Source organism: Pinus tabuliformis, chromosome 6, assembly GCF_031772625.1.
Source record: "Pinus tabuliformis cultivar Carrire ecotype Pingquan chromosome 6, CPIR1, whole genome shotgun sequence".
Lineage (NCBI taxonomy): Eukaryota > Viridiplantae > Streptophyta > Pinopsida > Pinales > Pinaceae > Pinus > Pinus tabuliformis.
Genome location: NC_142292.1, coordinates 500,734,132 through 500,752,574, shown reverse-complemented (window position 1 = coordinate 500,752,574; position 18,443 = coordinate 500,734,132). Strand labels below are relative to the sequence as shown.

At 34.5% G+C, this 18,443-nt stretch overlaps 1 pseudogene; it reads left to right on the top strand.

The window, feature by feature from the left end:
- Positions 1-17,798: 17,798 nt before the first annotated feature.
- LOC149259514 (putative plastid-lipid-associated protein 11, chloroplastic pseudogene) lies at positions 17,799-18,227 on the top strand (annotated as a pseudogene).
- The last annotated feature ends 216 nt before the right edge of the window (positions 18,228-18,443 follow it).

Below are 18,443 nucleotides of genomic sequence, written 5' to 3'. Positions count from 1 at the left end.
CAACCCCACTTCTTATTCCTGCCCAACTTAGAGCCATGGCAAATAGATATGGTTATCTTGTGTTACCTGCTCCACGTGGTGCGATGCCACAAGATTACCAGAACAAAATTGTCCAATTCGATGGCATAGGAACTTATACAGCACAACAACATACAAACAAAATGATAGATTTCTTTGAATTACATGAAATTGATATTGGAGATGTCCAAATGAGACTTTTTGCTCAGACTCTCGCTAGTGATGTAAGAAAATGGTTTAGAGCTTTACCGGCTAATAGTATAGATAATTTAGAAGTATTTTATCAACAATTTTTAAATAGGTGGGAAGAGAAAAAGAACCCTCTGCAGATCCTTTCAGAATACGAGAGCATAAGAAGAGGACCAAATGAAACAGTCCAGGATTACTGTACCAAATTTAACAATATATACAATGCAATACTAGTTAATCTTAGACCTCCACCTAACTTAGCTCTGATAAAGTTTCCTGATGTGTTTGATACTGATATGGCGTTCCAACTTAGAGAGAGAAATCCTCCAACTTTAGAAGATATGCAGAGTGTAGCAGTTGGTGTAGAAGCTAACTTCCTCGCAAAAAGAGCTAGGGTTAGGAATGAAAGGAGAGGACCTGTGAAAGATGAAGCCTCATCCTTTGACCTTAAAATAGATGTCCTAACCAAAGGAATGGAAAAACTGGTGGATATGATAAAGAACATTGAAAGGAATCCTCAATGGAATAATCAACAAGCACCTCCAGTGAGAAATCCAAATTTTAGAAAGAATCAAAATCAGAATACTGGAAAAAATGGACTTGATTAGAATATTAGGCCTCCTTTTCAAGAAAACTATGTTGAAACATCCCATTCAGAAGACCCTAAACAAGACACACAAATTAACTTAATGGGATTAGATGAAGAGGAAACTATCTTCTTGACTCAAGATGATCAAGAATTACATATGCTTCAGCAATTGCAGACCCAATCCGGAGAATCATTCGATTATAAGCAAGGGTATGATTCTGCTATCTTCGAAGTGCATAAACAATACAACTTGAGGAGTAAAAAGAACATTGATACTCCTGACCAAAACAAGAAAGCAATACCAAATCAACCTAAGAAAATCCAAACAACTACAATTACTAAAACTCTCCAAATCCTCCACAGACCAAATCAGAACCCTTTTGGTCCCACCATTATAGATATAACCCATGACCAACCCCCTAATGATCAACTATCCTCTTCAATCCCCTCCAAGGAGACAATGGAGAAATCTCCAAACACCATATTAGAAAATCCACAGAAAGATAATTCAAATGCAGAAGAAAAGATCAATCTACTCAAACTCCTGCCATGAAAATTCCAAGCCCTCAAACAGGGAAAGCTCCTTTTCCTTTCAATTTGGGAGTAGAGGTGGCTAAACTGAAAATCTCGGTTCCCTTAACAGAGTTGATTAAAAATGAAACCTATAAATTTCAAATAAGCAAAACCTTAAACTTCGTTGAGAATGAAGACTCTGTCAACTTGTTTGATGATCAACCTAAGCTTATATTCAGTCCTAAAGTTAATGGAAAACCATTAGAAGGAGGGATACCACCCTTTTATATTAGCCTTAGCATTCATGATAAAATCTTACACAATGCAATGTTAGATTCTTGGGCTTCACACAATTTAATGCCTAAATCTATTATGGAAAAACTAAACTTGGACATTATTAGGCCTTACAAGGACCTATTTTCATTTGACTCAAGTCAAGTAAAGTGTCTAGGGTTAATTAAAGACCTTTGTGTTTTCTTAGCACAATATTCTGCTAAGACTATTCTCATGGACATAGTTGTTGCTGATATACAACCTAAATATGGCATGCTATTGTCTAGATCATGGGGGGCTAAACTCCAAGGATCTTTCCAACTTGACATGTCATATGCTACAATTTCAGTCTTTGTACATCCTAAAAAATTGTACAGAGAGACCCTAATCAAATATGTAGTGAGTAGCCAGGATAGGCCTCAAAACTTTCCTATCTATTCCATGCATTCTGACATCAACTCTTTTATTCTGTACAATGTTGAACAAACACAAGAAACTACTTCAAATAGCATTATTTCAGAACCAAAAGAAGTTGCAGTTACAGCTCAAAATGAAACTGTCCAAACTCAAGATCTTTCAGATAAAAAATATGATCAAGACACCTTAATCAATGAAAATTTTGTCCCCAGAGATAGTAAGAATTATGAACATGAAATATTATGGCATCTTGAATTTGATGGGTTAGTGAATAAATTAGGAGCAGGATTAGGAGTGTGGATTTACAATTTAGAGAATGATCACATAGAGGGCGATGCTTACAAACTGAATTTCAAATGCACTAACAACATGGCTGAGTATGAAGCACATCTTTGAGGTCTTAAATTAGTTAGAAAGTTAGGAGCTATAAGAGTTTCTATTATGGAAGATTCTGAGTTGGTTATAAAACAAATTAATGCTATATATATGACGAGAGATCCTAGGTTAAGTTTTTATAGAGGAACAGTTGTTGAAATATTGAACACTTTTCTAGAAACTAAGCTTGCAATCATCCTAAGGAAACATAATATGCAGGCTCATAGTTTAGAAATGTTTGCCAACACTTGTAAGTTACCATTTCAACCTAACCATCAGTACATTTCTGAGGTTAGGCACAAACCTGCTATCCCAGATAACTTAAAAAACTGGCAAGTATTCACTAATGACCAACAGATAAATAATTTTTTAACTTTAGAAGAAGAATTTTTAAATAGTAGTATAGATACTGACATAACATTAGATCCTGATTTTAAAGATAAAATAGAAATTAATGAGATATAAGAGGAAGAGATAGATAGATTTCATCCCACTAAATTTACAAAATCAGATGTAAAAAACCTAAAGCAAGTTGAGATTGATGAGATAATTAATGTAGACTTTGAAATCATTAATCTCAAAGCCAACTTTTTGCCCAAAGGATTAACTCCTTTGGAAGACTTGTTCAATTAAAATGATGTCCCTAGAAAACCAAAAGTGAAACTCTTAAAATATGATATTGAGAAGTGTAATATAAGTATTGAGGAAAATCCAAAATTGATAAAACTTTCAAAGTCCTTACCTCCTATTGAAAAATTGAAATACCTCGAATTACTAAAGGAATTCGAATCTAGTGCCCAAAACGAAAAAGACTAGTGAGGTTAGACTTTGTGTTGATCTCAGGAATCTTAATAAAGTTTCACTCAAAGACAATTACCCTCTTCCTAAAATGGATCACATCTTACAAAGGGTAGTATGGTCCACGAGAATCTCATTATTGGATGGGTTTTCTGGTTATAATTAGATTTTAGCTCACCCAAATGACCAGGCTAAAGTAGTGTTCACTACTCCTTGGGGCACATTCATATATATGAAATTGATTTTTGGATTAAAGAATGCAAAGGATACTTTCCAAAGAGCCATGGACATAGCTTTTGTTAGGGAAATTCATGACTTCCTATTAATATACTTAGATCATATCACCTCATTCTCAAAATCTAATAAATAACACTTAAATCATCTAAGGCAGGTCTTCGTCAAATGCGGGAAGTATGGAATTTCTTTGAATCCCAAAAAATATTTATTTGGGTTAGAAGAGGGAAAGTTACTACGCCATATAATCTCAAAATATGGTATCCGAATAGATCTTGTAAGAATTGAGGCCATCTTACAAATACAACATCCTAGGACCATCAGAGAATTACAAGCCTTTTTAGGAAAAAACAACTTTCTTAGGAGATTTATTTCTAACTTAGCAGAATTAATTAGATCATTGTATAACATGTTGAAAAAAGATTCGGCCATAAAATGGACCATTGAAGCTAAGAGATCCTTTGAAGATATCAAGCTAGCCTTAACAAAAACACCAGTTTTGGTCAGTCCAAAGTTTGATAGGGATTTAATCATATTTTCCTTTACCTCAGAACATACAATTGTTGCAGTCCTATTGCAAAAGAATGATTAGGGTTATGAACAACTTATTGCCTTCTTTAGCAAAGCCTTGATGGATGCCCCTTTAAAGTACAATATAATGGAAAAGAAAGCCTTTTCTTTGGTCAAAGCAATCAAAATTTTTAGAGTTTATATTTTATATTCTCATGTAATAGCCTATGTCCCCAATGCAGTAGTTAAGGATATCCTAACTCAGGATGGTCTAGATGGAAAGAGAGGGAGATGGATTGCTAATACATTAGAATATTACCTAGAAATCAAGCCAACAAAGTTAGTCAAAGGCCAAGGTTTAGCCAAGCTCATGGTTGAATCAAAATGTCAGGCCTTAGATATAAATTTTATTGCAGAAATTGATAATGGAGAGGAGATGGAGACTCCACCAATCAGCCAGGCCTTTATTGAATCACCATGGTACACTGACATCATATATGTTTTACAAAATTAAAAAGCTCCTCCTGCATTATCCAGGACCAAAATCAGGTTTTTAAAAATGAAAGCTTTAAAATTTTACATAATTGACAATGCTTTGTTTTGGAGGAACCATGAAGGCATCCTTCTTAACTATTTATTGAAATAAGAATCTAACAAAGTGTTACAAAAGTTTCATGCAGGTCATTGTGGAGGACATCTTTACTGGAAAACCACAACTGACAGGATTCTTAGAGCCTGTTTTTGTTGGCCCACTTTGTTTTTTTGTGTAAAGAAATTTGTAGCTCATGTCATAAATGTCAGATTTTTGAAGAAAAGAAAAATCTTTTAGCCTTGCCCCTAAAACCAATATCTACTGAAGCACCTTTTGAACAATGGGGTCTTGACTTCATTGGTGAAATCCACCAACCTTCCTTTGCCCAACACAAATGGATCCTCACTACTACAGATTATTTTACCAAATGGATAGAAGCCATACCATCAAGTCAAGCCACTGATACTATTATAATAACCTTCCTTGAGTCCAACATCCTATCTAGATTTGGGTGCCCAACCAAGATCATCACTGATAATGCAGCAGCCTTCAAATCTAAAAGAATGATTGATCTTTGTAATAAGTACCATATAACTTGGGCCATTCCACAGCTTATTACCCTCAAGGAAATGGACTAGAAGAGTACTCAAACAAAAGTCTGTTAAATATCATCAAAAAATTATTAGAAGACAACAAGAAAACATGGAACAAGAAACTAGTGAATGCCTTATGGGCAGATAGGTTAACTACAAATAAATCCATTGGTACTAGTCCTTATCAATTAGTTTATGGAATGCAAGTTGTTTTCCCATATTCCTTGGGAACACCGGTGATGAAGCTACTCCAAGAATTGCAGGTTGAACCAAACGACATCCAAAGAAGAATCAACCAAACAATTCATTTACAACAGACCAGGGAAGAAGTGTATATCAAATCTCAAGTTGTGCAGGAAAGGATCAAGAAGACTTTTGATAAAAGAACTAAGGCAGAATATTTTTACCTGGGAGACAAAATTTTGAAATGGGATTCAAGAAGAGAGGATAGAGGTAAACATGAGAAATTTGATTTCCTATGGAAAGGCCCATGTATCATTTATGCTTTCAAAGGTAATAATGCTTTCTTCCTCAGAGAAATGGATGGCACAGAAGCAGAAGGAGGACCAGTTAATGGTCGAATGCTTAAACACTAAATTGAACCTAGTCACTGATTTCACTAATAATTTGTACATATTATGTTTTTCAAAAGTCTAGAGTGGATTGGATGGCGATTCTTTGAAGTTGAAGCCCGAAGTGAACGCCCTAAGATTCAACAGTTTTACTGTCATAAATAGCAATAATGTAGAAATTTCAAAAGGGAAAAGTTGCAGAGGGTCATCACAACAATTCAGAATTCCACTACAAGTTCTTGACATTTCACCAGGAAATGCTATCCCCAAGTGGAGCTACTGTTAGGTTCCTATACCAATAGGAGTCATAATTTTTGAATGTCTGAAATTGAACTTGTAATATGTACATACCTTTGCTTTCTGCAAATGTTTTCCATATTCAAAAAATTAAAAAAATGTAAAGAGGGTCTGTCGTAAAAGAATAATCAAAGGACAAAAAGAATAAGAAAAGGTCCAAAAAAGTGGAAAATATCAACCCCAAAAACAAAAGACCATGAAAGTGTGCAAGTCAAAAAGCCACTACTATTTACTTTTATGCATATTAATGATTGTGTGCAACTTGTTATTCATGCCACAATCCATGGTAATCAAACTATTTAATCTTGATTATGCCATGCTTTAAATTTCATGTTGATAGTTAGAGAATAAAATCTGACCAAACTGTTTAACCTTGGCAGATAATTAGATAGGTAGAGTAAATAAACGAAGCTCAATTGTTTAACCTGAGCCCTTGGATGTAATAAGGTTAGATTTAGTTACTTCACTATTTTAAAGAGAAATAAAAATGTTTGATAAGGGTTTGCTAGCTCAAATGCACCCTAATAAAGAGAAGTAAAAATGGTAGGATGAGTAGATGGGTAAGTAGAAGAAAGGTTGCAGAATCTATGATGATTGGTTAGACAAAAGCATATTTATCATCCTCATCATAAAAGTTCTAGATATGAATGAACAATCAAGCATGCATAAGGTTTACAAAGTCAATTAATTAACTTCCCCCATCCATTTCACCCCTTTACTTTACTAATTTCCCATAAATAAATTCTAAGTACTTAAATACTTTAAGTCAAATAGGCTTAGAGCATTTCTCTGACTTCTGGAAGGACTGGACCTTCAGCTTAATGACTTAAGGACAACAAGTACTAGATTCCCCGTCATCAAAAATTTATCTCCCTTCATTCCCCCTCATTTCCCTAGTAAAACCCATTTTCCTAAGGTTAAAACACTATTTTCCTAGGGAATGTAATCAACCCCATATAAAACCCCTTTTTCCCAAAAACCCACAAAAACACTTTAGCCTAAGTTATAATGCATATATGCAAAAAGCAAACAAATCACAGAAAATACATTATGCTTAACACAATTCATTTATGCCATTTTCATATTAGATTCTAAATTTTATATATTAATTTCCATTAATACCCTTTCCCGTATGTATATATTAAATCCGTTACATTAGTATCCCTAGACCTAGTTTTAACTATAAAACTACGAATTTCACCCAAACCCCGACAAAGTTCATTAACTGATCAATTCGCGATTACATTAAGTAAAACTCCACAAATCACCCCTGTTGCCTAAGTTCGTCATTAACCCATGCTTAATCACCATACAGCCGCAATTAACCCATCGCCCCCCCATTACCCTTCGCGCTCGTTCGCAGCATGATCACCGTCTGACCTAAAGGCCCACATCCAATGCTCATAAGACATTTCGGGTGTGATTATCCGCCGAACGATACCCACCCGAAAAAGTGGTTTTCCGCCCAACCCCTGATGCTACGTGTCATTCAATGAATGGAATCGGGTGACCCCTCCCGAATACCACCAAGCCCACAAAAGCGGTGTGAAATAAATCGTTTACCACCCTCTTGCTAAATGATAATACCATCTATTGTTCACTTTGCGCCAAAATTCAAAAAAATCAAATGTCTACCTGTTTAAACACAAAAACACCAGTTTTTCTCGTTTTCGTCTATTTGTGCAGTAAAACCCTGTGTAACCCTTATGCGCCACCTGAAGCCTCTGCTAACCAATTCCAGTAGGATTTACCTCCCGAAAGCACTTTGGACTCACTCCATAGACCTATAAAGCTCGATATAGCCATTAATGACCCTCCCTATCAACCCAATATTTTCCTAACATTTTGTTTCATTTTACAAAAGATCAAAAGACTGCAGCCTTGGATAAATAGTCTTAATACTAGTCATAAAAACTATTTAATCCGAGATTGTTATCAAATCTGTTCAAACAGAGATGGAAAATAAAACATACAGTTAAAAGACAAGCAGAGGAAACATGAAATTAAATGATTTACTGTTGAAATAGACAATAAAAACCTAAAATATACAGTGAAGGTAAAAGGACACAGTAAAGAATAGTCAAAGTGTATCAGAGTTAAAGAGTATCGTATTGAAGACCAAGTCAAGTAAAACAGCTATCATGAAGACAAACAACAAGGAAGACAGTTACAAAGCATACAGTTTCATGTCAAAGTGAAGATAGATGAAAAACAGAGCTGTAAAAGTAAACAGTAAAAGTAAACATGGAGGTAGTAAGGGTTAAACATAGATGAAAACACTTTCACCAACAATAATGAAGTTTATCCAAAGTAAAAGTGAAAAACAATTAAAAGAAATTTAAGCATAAAAGATGAAATCAGAGTAGAAATGGTACATTCTTCAAAAAATTCCTATTTAAGTCATAGTTTTTTAGAAACTAGTTCGGCTAATCCAAGATGAATTTTGAGAAATTGAAGGAGCTTTGTGTTCCTAAAAGGCTAATATACCAAAACCTATCTCACTTTTTACACAGGTATTACCAAAAGTGATATAAGTGCATGTCGTCACAGCCTATATTTTGAACTGTGCAAAGTCCTATTTTTGACATATTTTTGCAGAGAATATTTTGAACAACTAGAGCTGCATTTTAGGAACCCAAGAGAGGTTTATCTCAAAAAAATACTTATATAAAATAACCTCTTTCACTTTTTACATATCTATCTCAGATTGAGATATATAATGGTATCAATGGACCCTAATTTTGCAGAATTGCTAGGGCAGAATGCACAAAGAAAGGACACAGTTAGTGACTTGGATGCCTCATCATCAATTAAGAGTTGCTATCAAATTCAAATTTCTCTCCTTTCATCACCATAAATCCATAAATATAGTGCCAAATAGATTCATTAGTTTTGAGTGTCCTTTATTTGAGTTCTATTAATGTAAAATAGTTTCAGATATTTTTAAAACCAATCTTGATATTTTTTCAAGATATTTCAGTTTAGAATTTGTATAAATAATTATTCATTTGAAGTATTTTGTGTGGATTCAAAGACATTTTTGTAGACTTTTCTCCCAAATCAAATTCCTATCGTATCAAAAATTGGATTGGCTTGCTGGATCACGGAATAAAGCTCAGATATTTTTCAAGATTCTTGTGTAAAGCGAAAATCAAATAAGTATTCTCTCATGTGTATTATTGTTTTTCCTTATGTTTCTTAATAATCATATGTGTTTCTATGAAATCTGAATGTTAAACTAGGAATGATATTTCGGAATTCGCTTAAATGCACTCTATCTTGACTGTTGACTTTCTTAATGTTTTCTGCTAAACTATCTTAGCTGCTCCTTAGCTTCCATAGTTTTCCTTTTTTCTATGTAGCGAAGGATCCTTAATTTCCCTTTGTTGATGATCACCTTTTGTTCCTCATTCTGATCTCTATCCAAGGATTCTTAAGTGCCCTTCACCCTGGTTAGAATCATTCCATCCATCAGCCCTTGAAGATTTTCCTTTTTCTTTGCTAGCTTGCCCTGTGAACCCTCCCTTTAATGATCTGATCCAGTTATGCTCTTCTTTTATTGACTGCATAGCCTAATGGCTTGAAGAAACTAGCTCTATCCATCTATTCCTAGAATTCCACCACCCAACCAAAATCAAAACTTTATGAACATTGAGAACTAGCCTAAAATCCCACCCAAACAAAGTTAAATTATAAAGAGAGAGCTCTCTCTAGACTTAGGTTGGCTAGAACCTGACTCTAAAGATTGGTTTGTGGCTACCTCGGATTATTCCTTCTTTTGATAACTTCTAGGGAAAACTTTTGAGTGATAACAAACCTATGGGTTATGCCCACATAACCTCCAAAGTTGAGCAAGGTTACAACCTTTCATAAATTTGAAATTAAAAATAATTAAATCCCTGTTCACTTAACTTAATAAAACCCCATAAAATTATCAGAACCCAAAACAATAGAAAATCTGATTATACACCCGATCAATGAAAAACATGGACTGTCAACGAGCCCAGTTCCACTTCGACTGCATTCGACCGGATCTCAATTAGATTTAGCCCACATTGATAACATATCATGTCTGAATTTTCCACCGACTTTGACCACTCTTACGAAGCAGATAAGGAATATAAATCCTTGATGTATAGATTTTTGGGTACGTTTTTAAAATTAATGTTTGATCATTCTATGACGCGACATCCGTTGGATATAAGAGGCCATCAAATCTATGATTTGCAGGACTTCAACTAGCACACAGTTTATAAATGGGCTTAACCCCCGCAATCATTGATCACCGTCGGATCTACCAGCCAACGGATAGTCCTGATTTATTTTGGGGTTTCTTCACAAATTATCAGTCAACATAGTCTTTTGAAGTTTCGGGTCTGTTTCTTGTATTAAACCGCATGCACATTCATTAGAGAACATGTATGATCTTCTCACAATCAGATCATCACTGATCAAACCTGTGATCAATAGTGATTCATTCCTTCATTCAATATTTGTCTGCTAATCTAGTAGGGATAATCCACGTCAACCAATTTTTTGCGTTATATACAGAACACACACTCTTATCCTATATTCCGAGGATCAACAAACATAGTAATTCTCAGATCCTCAATCCAGGGACTAAAAGTTATAAAAACACTCAATACTAAATTACACAAAGAAATACACAATCCTCACTGTATTCATATTGATAAATATTTACAAAGAAACAATCACATTTGACTATTTTAGTTCTGCCCTCCCTCATCCATCCTATCTTTCCATCTAAATCTACCTCCCTCACTCATTCCAAAAGATTACAATTTATACAAAATGTGGATTCATGAACCCATTTAGTTCAGATCCATAAATCTCTCATTCTCCCCTAAAGAATCTCTTCACCCCACTCTTTTCTCAAACAAATGTTAATTTAAGCTTTCAAATCCCTCATATCATATTCAAACTAGATAATGTAACTGTTTGGCCTGATATCCATGCAGGCAATCAGCTACTTATACCCTTTTCTGCTCAGATTTTGACAACAAATAGAACACTCTCATACATTTAAATTAATAAAATTAATTAATCTCTTGTCTTCCAACCCATTGTTAGCCACAACATGTGATCATACCATCACATTGCTGACGAGGTCTAAATGCTCCTGCATCAGACTCCCAAAGTTAAAATTTTTCATGACATCCTGGTCATGTGTTTCTTCTATTGATCATCCAGTATCCCAAACTTTACTTTGTAATTGGTTATCACTTTCATCATGTTGTTGATTCATTCTTCTGCCATTGTCATTTCTATTCTTCCAGGATTTCGAATCTTGTGTTGTTGTTGTCCACTTTCCTTACTGATACAAATTTCTTTTGTTAATTTCTCTTCCTTGCTTTCTCTCTTCTTAACTGACTTCATCTTCCACACCTTCTCAACTTCCTCTTTACAATTTGTTGTTAGCTGAACTCCACTGACATTTGTCTGTTGTACGTTCTCCCTTACCATAGAAATTATGAAATTTTTGTCCAATTCTTCTTTAGCTCTATAATTTACAAACTGTTGCTTGTAATCTACAGCTTCCCTTTCATTATCATTAAAGTTAATCTTTCCCTTTATCTTATCAGGTTCATCTGATAACTTTTCCTGTAATTTGAATCTTCCCTCATCTCCAATAAGCATATCATTTGTATATGACTACTCTTTCCTATATAAAACCGGATTTCTGCCACAACTATCAGATTTAAAGTTACTATGGATTTTTGTCTCCACAAATAACTATACCATCAAGTCCTTGTACTGATCCTCTGCAAAATTTATAAAACTGTCAATAAATTTCATTTGAGCACTTTGTTGTTCATTACATAATATTCCCTGTTTTGACACAAAAATGTCATTCAACAATTCATGAATTAAAATCTCCTGAAATATATCATTGTGAAGTATCCTTTCACCTTATGTACAACTAATTAATGTTGTTTCATCTTCACCTAAAACAAAAACAAAATTCTGGTTTTCTAAAGCTTCTTCATGACTTATAGATTCACACAAATAATCCACTTTAAAATCATAGAATTCCTGAACTTTTGTATTTGTCAACATCATCATACATCCCTTCACATTTTCTACACTATCTGGACTTTCTACTAAATATACTTCATTCTAGTTATCATCACAAATTTCCATTTGTTTGTCTTCGACTTCCTTAATCATGACAATTTCCCTGTCAATACCATCATTCTCAAAAGTATTAAATACATGCTAAAAATATCCTTCTATTTCAACTATTTCCTCAAACAGTTTCACTTTTTCATCAACATGCATAAGCACATTGTCCAATTGTTGTTCATCACCTGTCAAACATGAAAATATACACATTGAATGTCAGTTTCAAAAATATAAGGCTCTTCTTTGAACTCTCATTGACCAAACCTTTATGCTCCCATAAACTATTCAGATAGTTCGTTAAGTTATTGAGAAATTCTTCCTCAACATCTCTGATTTCCATTTCATCAAAGAAAACTTCTGGGACTGTAGCTTCTTGAATTTGCTTGACAATTTCATCATAAGTCTGCATAACATCCCCCTGTCCTTTACAATTTTCTCCAACACTCAGTTTATCCAAATAAGACAACAATGTCTCCTTCTCTTCTATGATAAGACTTTGATCTTTCAAATATTTCCTTGATTTCTTCAGTTGTGTTCTTTGTTTCAGCTTCGCTTCTCTTCACTTCACAACCCTACAATACATTAGCTTCTCTCCCTTTGTCCATTTTCCATTGGTTTTCTATCCATGCTAATATTCCTTCTAACATGATCCAATAAGTTTTCACTAAGAGAAGACACAACCATTTACTCATACCTTTTAATTTTCTCCACCAATTGAAGTCTTGAGAGTCTTCCTGCATCTCCTTTTCTATTTTTTTTGTCTCTGCCTCTTTCACAGAGTCGATTTCATTTGGCTGCATACCTACAACTCTACATTCACACAAATAATTAATCCCAAAATTATGAGATTCTCATGCATGTGAAGATGCTACCAGCACCTTTATCTCATGTTGATCTGTATAGATCACCTCTTCATCACGATCGTCACTGTCATCACTGTCTCCTTCCCCAAGGAGAGGGCCGTTCTCTAGTTCGTAAATGTATTCTACTCCTTCATCTCAACTTTTCGAAGCATTAATTTCTCAACAAACAATTCTCTGACAGGCCACTTAACTCTTTTCCCCACATAAATTCCCTGTTCCAAATCTTCTCTGATTCCTTTCTATACCAAATTCTTCAAATGATTGGGTTCTGCCTTCATCTCAGCCAAATCTATGTCGATCTCTTCTTTACTCATTCTTTTGAGTCCAATTTCTTTGGCACTCTTTTTTCTCTGTCTGTGACTTTCCTCTGTACCCCTGTTATGACTATCAATAGTCAATTCCATTTCTTCCTCTAGTGAAATTTCCTTGTTCACTGGTGAGCTGCAACTAGCCCTTTTGTTTCATCTGTAACAAGTCTCCTTCATGCCTCACCAAACTTTTCTGAGTTTAGCCTTTTGGCATCTATTGGTTCTTTCCTCGAACTTTTCACTGACTAGTAATTCTGCCCAACACTGCTCTTGCTGGAATTGTTCTCTTTAAGACAACTCTACGCACAATCACAATTGTGGAGCTGCTTCAACAACTTCTACCTAACCCAGTTGGAAGTTCTTCTCATCTTATCTTGAACACTCCTTGCTCTAGGCTGCTGCATCTTCAATTGCTCACTTCCCTCTTTCATTCAATAATTTCATTTACTGTTGTGTACTGTCACCTTTACTCATATGAGAGTTCTTCTTACTTCATCTTCTTTAACATAGCTCATGTGCTATGATGCTGATACAATTCATTCTACCTTCCAACAATTTCGCTGCTTCCATTGACCTGTATAATCTTATCTCAAGATACATCAAATTACTTTTCAAACCTACCAATTTTCCTTCAAAGATGTCTTAAAACTAATTCCCATTCCATCAGTTAAATCGTTGCCAAATGATTCATCTACTCACTATTTCATTTAAACTTCTCTATTCAAAAGACTCCATACAATTAGCGACAATTTTTCATCTTACGATTAAGATTCAATTTGAAATTCACCTATATTTACAAATTTATGGCACATTACAAATTCTTTCTGATAATCTGTTGTAAGCAAATCCTGTCTTACTTCTAAGAATTCCAAAATTCATTCCTTTTAGTGGTTCTTTCAGATCTATTAAACCCAATCTCTATTCTTTCAATCATCAATATCATTGTCTTCAACAATACTTTAGGTAATCCTTAATCATTAAAATTCTTAAAATTATTTAAATGATTTCAGTCATAACAATCCACTCTTCTGTTTGACTTTAAATTCAAAACCTTCTACTTCAATTTTGCTTTCAAATCAAACTAGTCATTCAATCAATTTACATGGAAATTTCATTTGTCTGAAAGGAAATTTTCACTCCCTTGTTGTTCTCCAAATATCCAAACAAATCTCTCTGCTGACAGAGGATTCACCTTTTCCTTGTTCTAATCTTAGTGTCCTTTGCATTAAATTCTTTTGAGCTTTGATTTTTCTTTGATTGCTCTGACATGCAGATATCTCCAATCTTTAACATTATTTTACTTCTATGCAGAATCCTTTTCTTCTCTGATACCAAAAATGATACCAAGTAACTGACATCCTTTAAAAATCCCATGTGGACCTATGAGATATGCCCACATAACCTCAAAAGTTGAGCAAGGTTACACCCTTTCATAAATTTTAAATTAAAATGAATTAAATTCCTGTTCATTTAACTTAATAAACCCCCATCAAATTATCAGAACCCAAAACAATAAAAAACTCAACTATACACCCAATCAACGAAAAACAAAGACATAACCTGTCAACGAGCTCGGTTCCACTTTGATCGCATCCGATCGAATCTAAATTAGATTTAGCCTGCATTGATAACAAATCGGGTCTGACTTTTCCATCGACTTTGACCACTCTTACGGAGCCGATAAGGAATATAAATCCTTGATGTATAGATTTTCGGGTCCGTTTTTTAAATTAAAGTTTGATCACTCTATGACGCGATATCCGTTGGATATAAGAGGCCATCAAATCTATGGTTTGCGGAACTTCAACTAGCACACGGTTTAAAAACAGGTTTAACCCCTGCAATCACTGATCACCATCGGATATACCAGCCAACAGATGGTCCTAATTTATTTTGGGGTTTCTTCACAAATTATTGGTCAACTCAGTCTTTTGATGTTTCAGGTCTGTTTCTTGTATTAAACCACATTCACATTCATTAGAGAACACTTACAATCTTCTCACAAACAGGTCATCATTGATCAAACCTGTGATCAATGATGATTCATTCCTTCATTTAATATTTGTCTGCTAATCTAGTAGGGATAATCCACATCCACCAGTTTTCTGTGTTATATACAGAACACACACTCTTATCCTATATTCTGAGCATCAAAAAACATAGTAATTCTTATATCCTTGATCCAGAGACTAAAAGTTATAAACACACTCAATACTAAATTACACAAAGAAATGCACAATCCACATTGTATTCATATTGATAAATATTTACAAAAGAAATAATCACACTCGACTGTTTCAGTTCTGCCCTTGTTCATCCATCTTATCTTCCCATTTGAATCTAACTCCCTCGCTCATTCCAAAAGATTACAATTTATACAATATGTGGATTCATGATCCCATTTAGTTCAGATCCATAAATCTCTCATTCTTCCCTAAAGAGTCTTTTCACTCCACTCTTTTCTCAAACAAATGTTAATTTAAGCTTTCAAATCCATCATATCTTATTCAAACTAGATAATCTAACTGCTTAGCCTGATCTCCACGCAGGGAGGATCAATCAACTACTTATACCCTTTTCTGCTCAAATTTTGACAACAAATAAAACACTCTCATACATGTAAATTAATAAAATTAATTAATCTCTTGTCCTCCAACTCTTTGTTAGCCACAACGTGTGATCATACGATCACATTGCTGACTAGGTCTAGATGCTCCTGCATCAAAAAATATTGCAATGGGCTACTTGTATGCCGCTATGGATAGGGCCAAAGAGTCAATTCACAAATATTATGTTGATAAGGTGGTTGAGAAGTTTGAGAAACAACAACTAATATTGAGAGCGATTGATGAGTGATGGAACAATACACTCCATCGTCCCATTCATGCTATAGGGATATATCTAAACCATCCATTTTCATATTCCTTTAGTTTCATATTTGATACTGAGGTCATGGATAGATTTTTTACTTGTATTCAGACGATCGTATCATCTCCATCAGAATGTGCAAAAGTTTCCAAAAAAATGGGGATATACGGGATGACAGGTGGCACATTTAGCTTCGACATGGTTATCTTGGATAAAATGACTAAAATGCTAGGTAGGCTTTAGTTTGTTTCAAATTTCATTGTCTCTTCATCATTTGCTTCAACTTTAAATTTAAATTTTTTTCTTATGTTTTTCTTATATGTTGTAAATACATGGCAGAGAAGCTATCATGAAAGAGTACCCAATCTCCAAAAGCTTGTCATTCGAGTGTTCACTCAAACGTCTAGCTTCTTCGGATGCATGCGCAACTGGAGTATATTTGAAAAATACACAGCAAGAAGTGCAACAAGCTAAAAAATTTAAAAATAATTTTTGGAATTTATTAAATAATAAAAATTATAATTTATAATTTTTATAGTTATTATTTATAATTTATGACTGTCATATAGGTTGTAGTACCAATGCCTTAATAACATGGTCTACGTCTACTACAATCTCTGATTGTGTGTGAGAAAAATTCACAAGACACCTGACATAGAGACCATATCATTGGATGGGATTAACACCATTGACGCATGGAGGGTTGATGCCTAAAGGCCTATCATGGAATTGGCCCCTTATTGGTTAGAGGTGGAGGCGGTAGAAGAGGCAACAATTGCATGGGAGGAGGAGGAGGAGGAGGTGACACCACCTACCATGGTCACTAGTAGGGCACATGGTCTACCTCCTCTAGCTCCTAGTTCTTTAGCATCTAGAGGACATCAAAGTCTATTGTCAGCAGCGAGGCCTTCTTCATCTAAAAGGAAAGATGTTACATTTTCTTGCAAGAAAGGTAGAGAAAATTATTAATTACTTAGTGATTCATTTCATTGTATATGACTCATGATATCAAATATATTATTATATTTTTTGTTGATATTTTGAGGCTTCACGATTGAGGATTCACACCATGATTCAATATTATGTGTGATATAGCACTCAAAATATTACACATTTTATATATTAATTTTCTTTTCATATTTATGTATCAATGCATTTATTTTATGTTATATATATTTAAATAATTTATTTTATGTTATAGATATTTAATTAATATAAAAATGAAAAAATTAATATTTTTATATTATTTTAATTTTGACTCTAACGGATCTAATCATATATCAATTTTTTTCCATTTTTGGATCGAACATAAACTTTGTAGCCAATCAATTTTTTTCCCTTTTTGAATCGAACATAAACATTTTGAATTGAACATGAACATGGTACCTGTGGTTTAATAAGCATCGATATCTTTCAGAATCCCCAAAGCATATATAGCGGGATTGCTAGAGCGCACAAACGCATAAACAGAAAATGGAGCTAACAGTATGATTCGATTCGGAGGTTTGGGGCTTTTTTTAGACGGTATCACGTGATATTTGTAAACCATATTAGCACCAAAAGGAACTATAATCACATAATGTAATTATAACAATAATAACGAAACACATAATTCCATGGCATTGTTTATGGCTCTAACAATGGATGCTTCACTGATTCTTCATTTGGAAATAGCGGAATCCCAAGTGTGATTCATCATCGGAAGATGAAATCGAGGCTGAAGTACGCAGCACGAGAAACCAGGAGCAAAGCACTTCTAGCGCGGGACAATTTGTTGAATTTGATTGCTGGCGAGTACCGTGGCCTGGAAACGCACGACAACTCATCAAAATGTTCTCAAATAACCAGGGCAAACGATACTCTCGCTATGTTTGGAGAGGACGCAGTTACTATGGATGCTTTATCTTTCTCTGCTACTTCGAGAATGCTCTGGACTACAGAGAAAGAAAAGTTGTTTATTGTAGAGAAAACCCATCTTTTTGGCACCAAAATTGGAGACATTCTGCAGGACATAGACCTGGAGAAGGGTAGCTTGAACAATGTAATTACATTTTCTTTATGGAACATTTGTTATTTCCTCAATTATCGGTCGAAGAAATCTATTTTGCCTAGAGCAGTTCACATGTATATATAATCTTGTTAGGAATGGGAGGACCCAACTTCCCCACTTAACCATTAGACCATATCACCATATCCTTCTGCCTAAAAATTTATTAAATACTTGACTGATACAAACCCAAACCCAGGCACCCGTGTCAACCTAGCTCATGCACCCCAAGGTTGCAAAGTTCAAGGTTACATAATATTTGATACGTTGAGATGCATGTTCGATCTTCCCAATGATCTATGG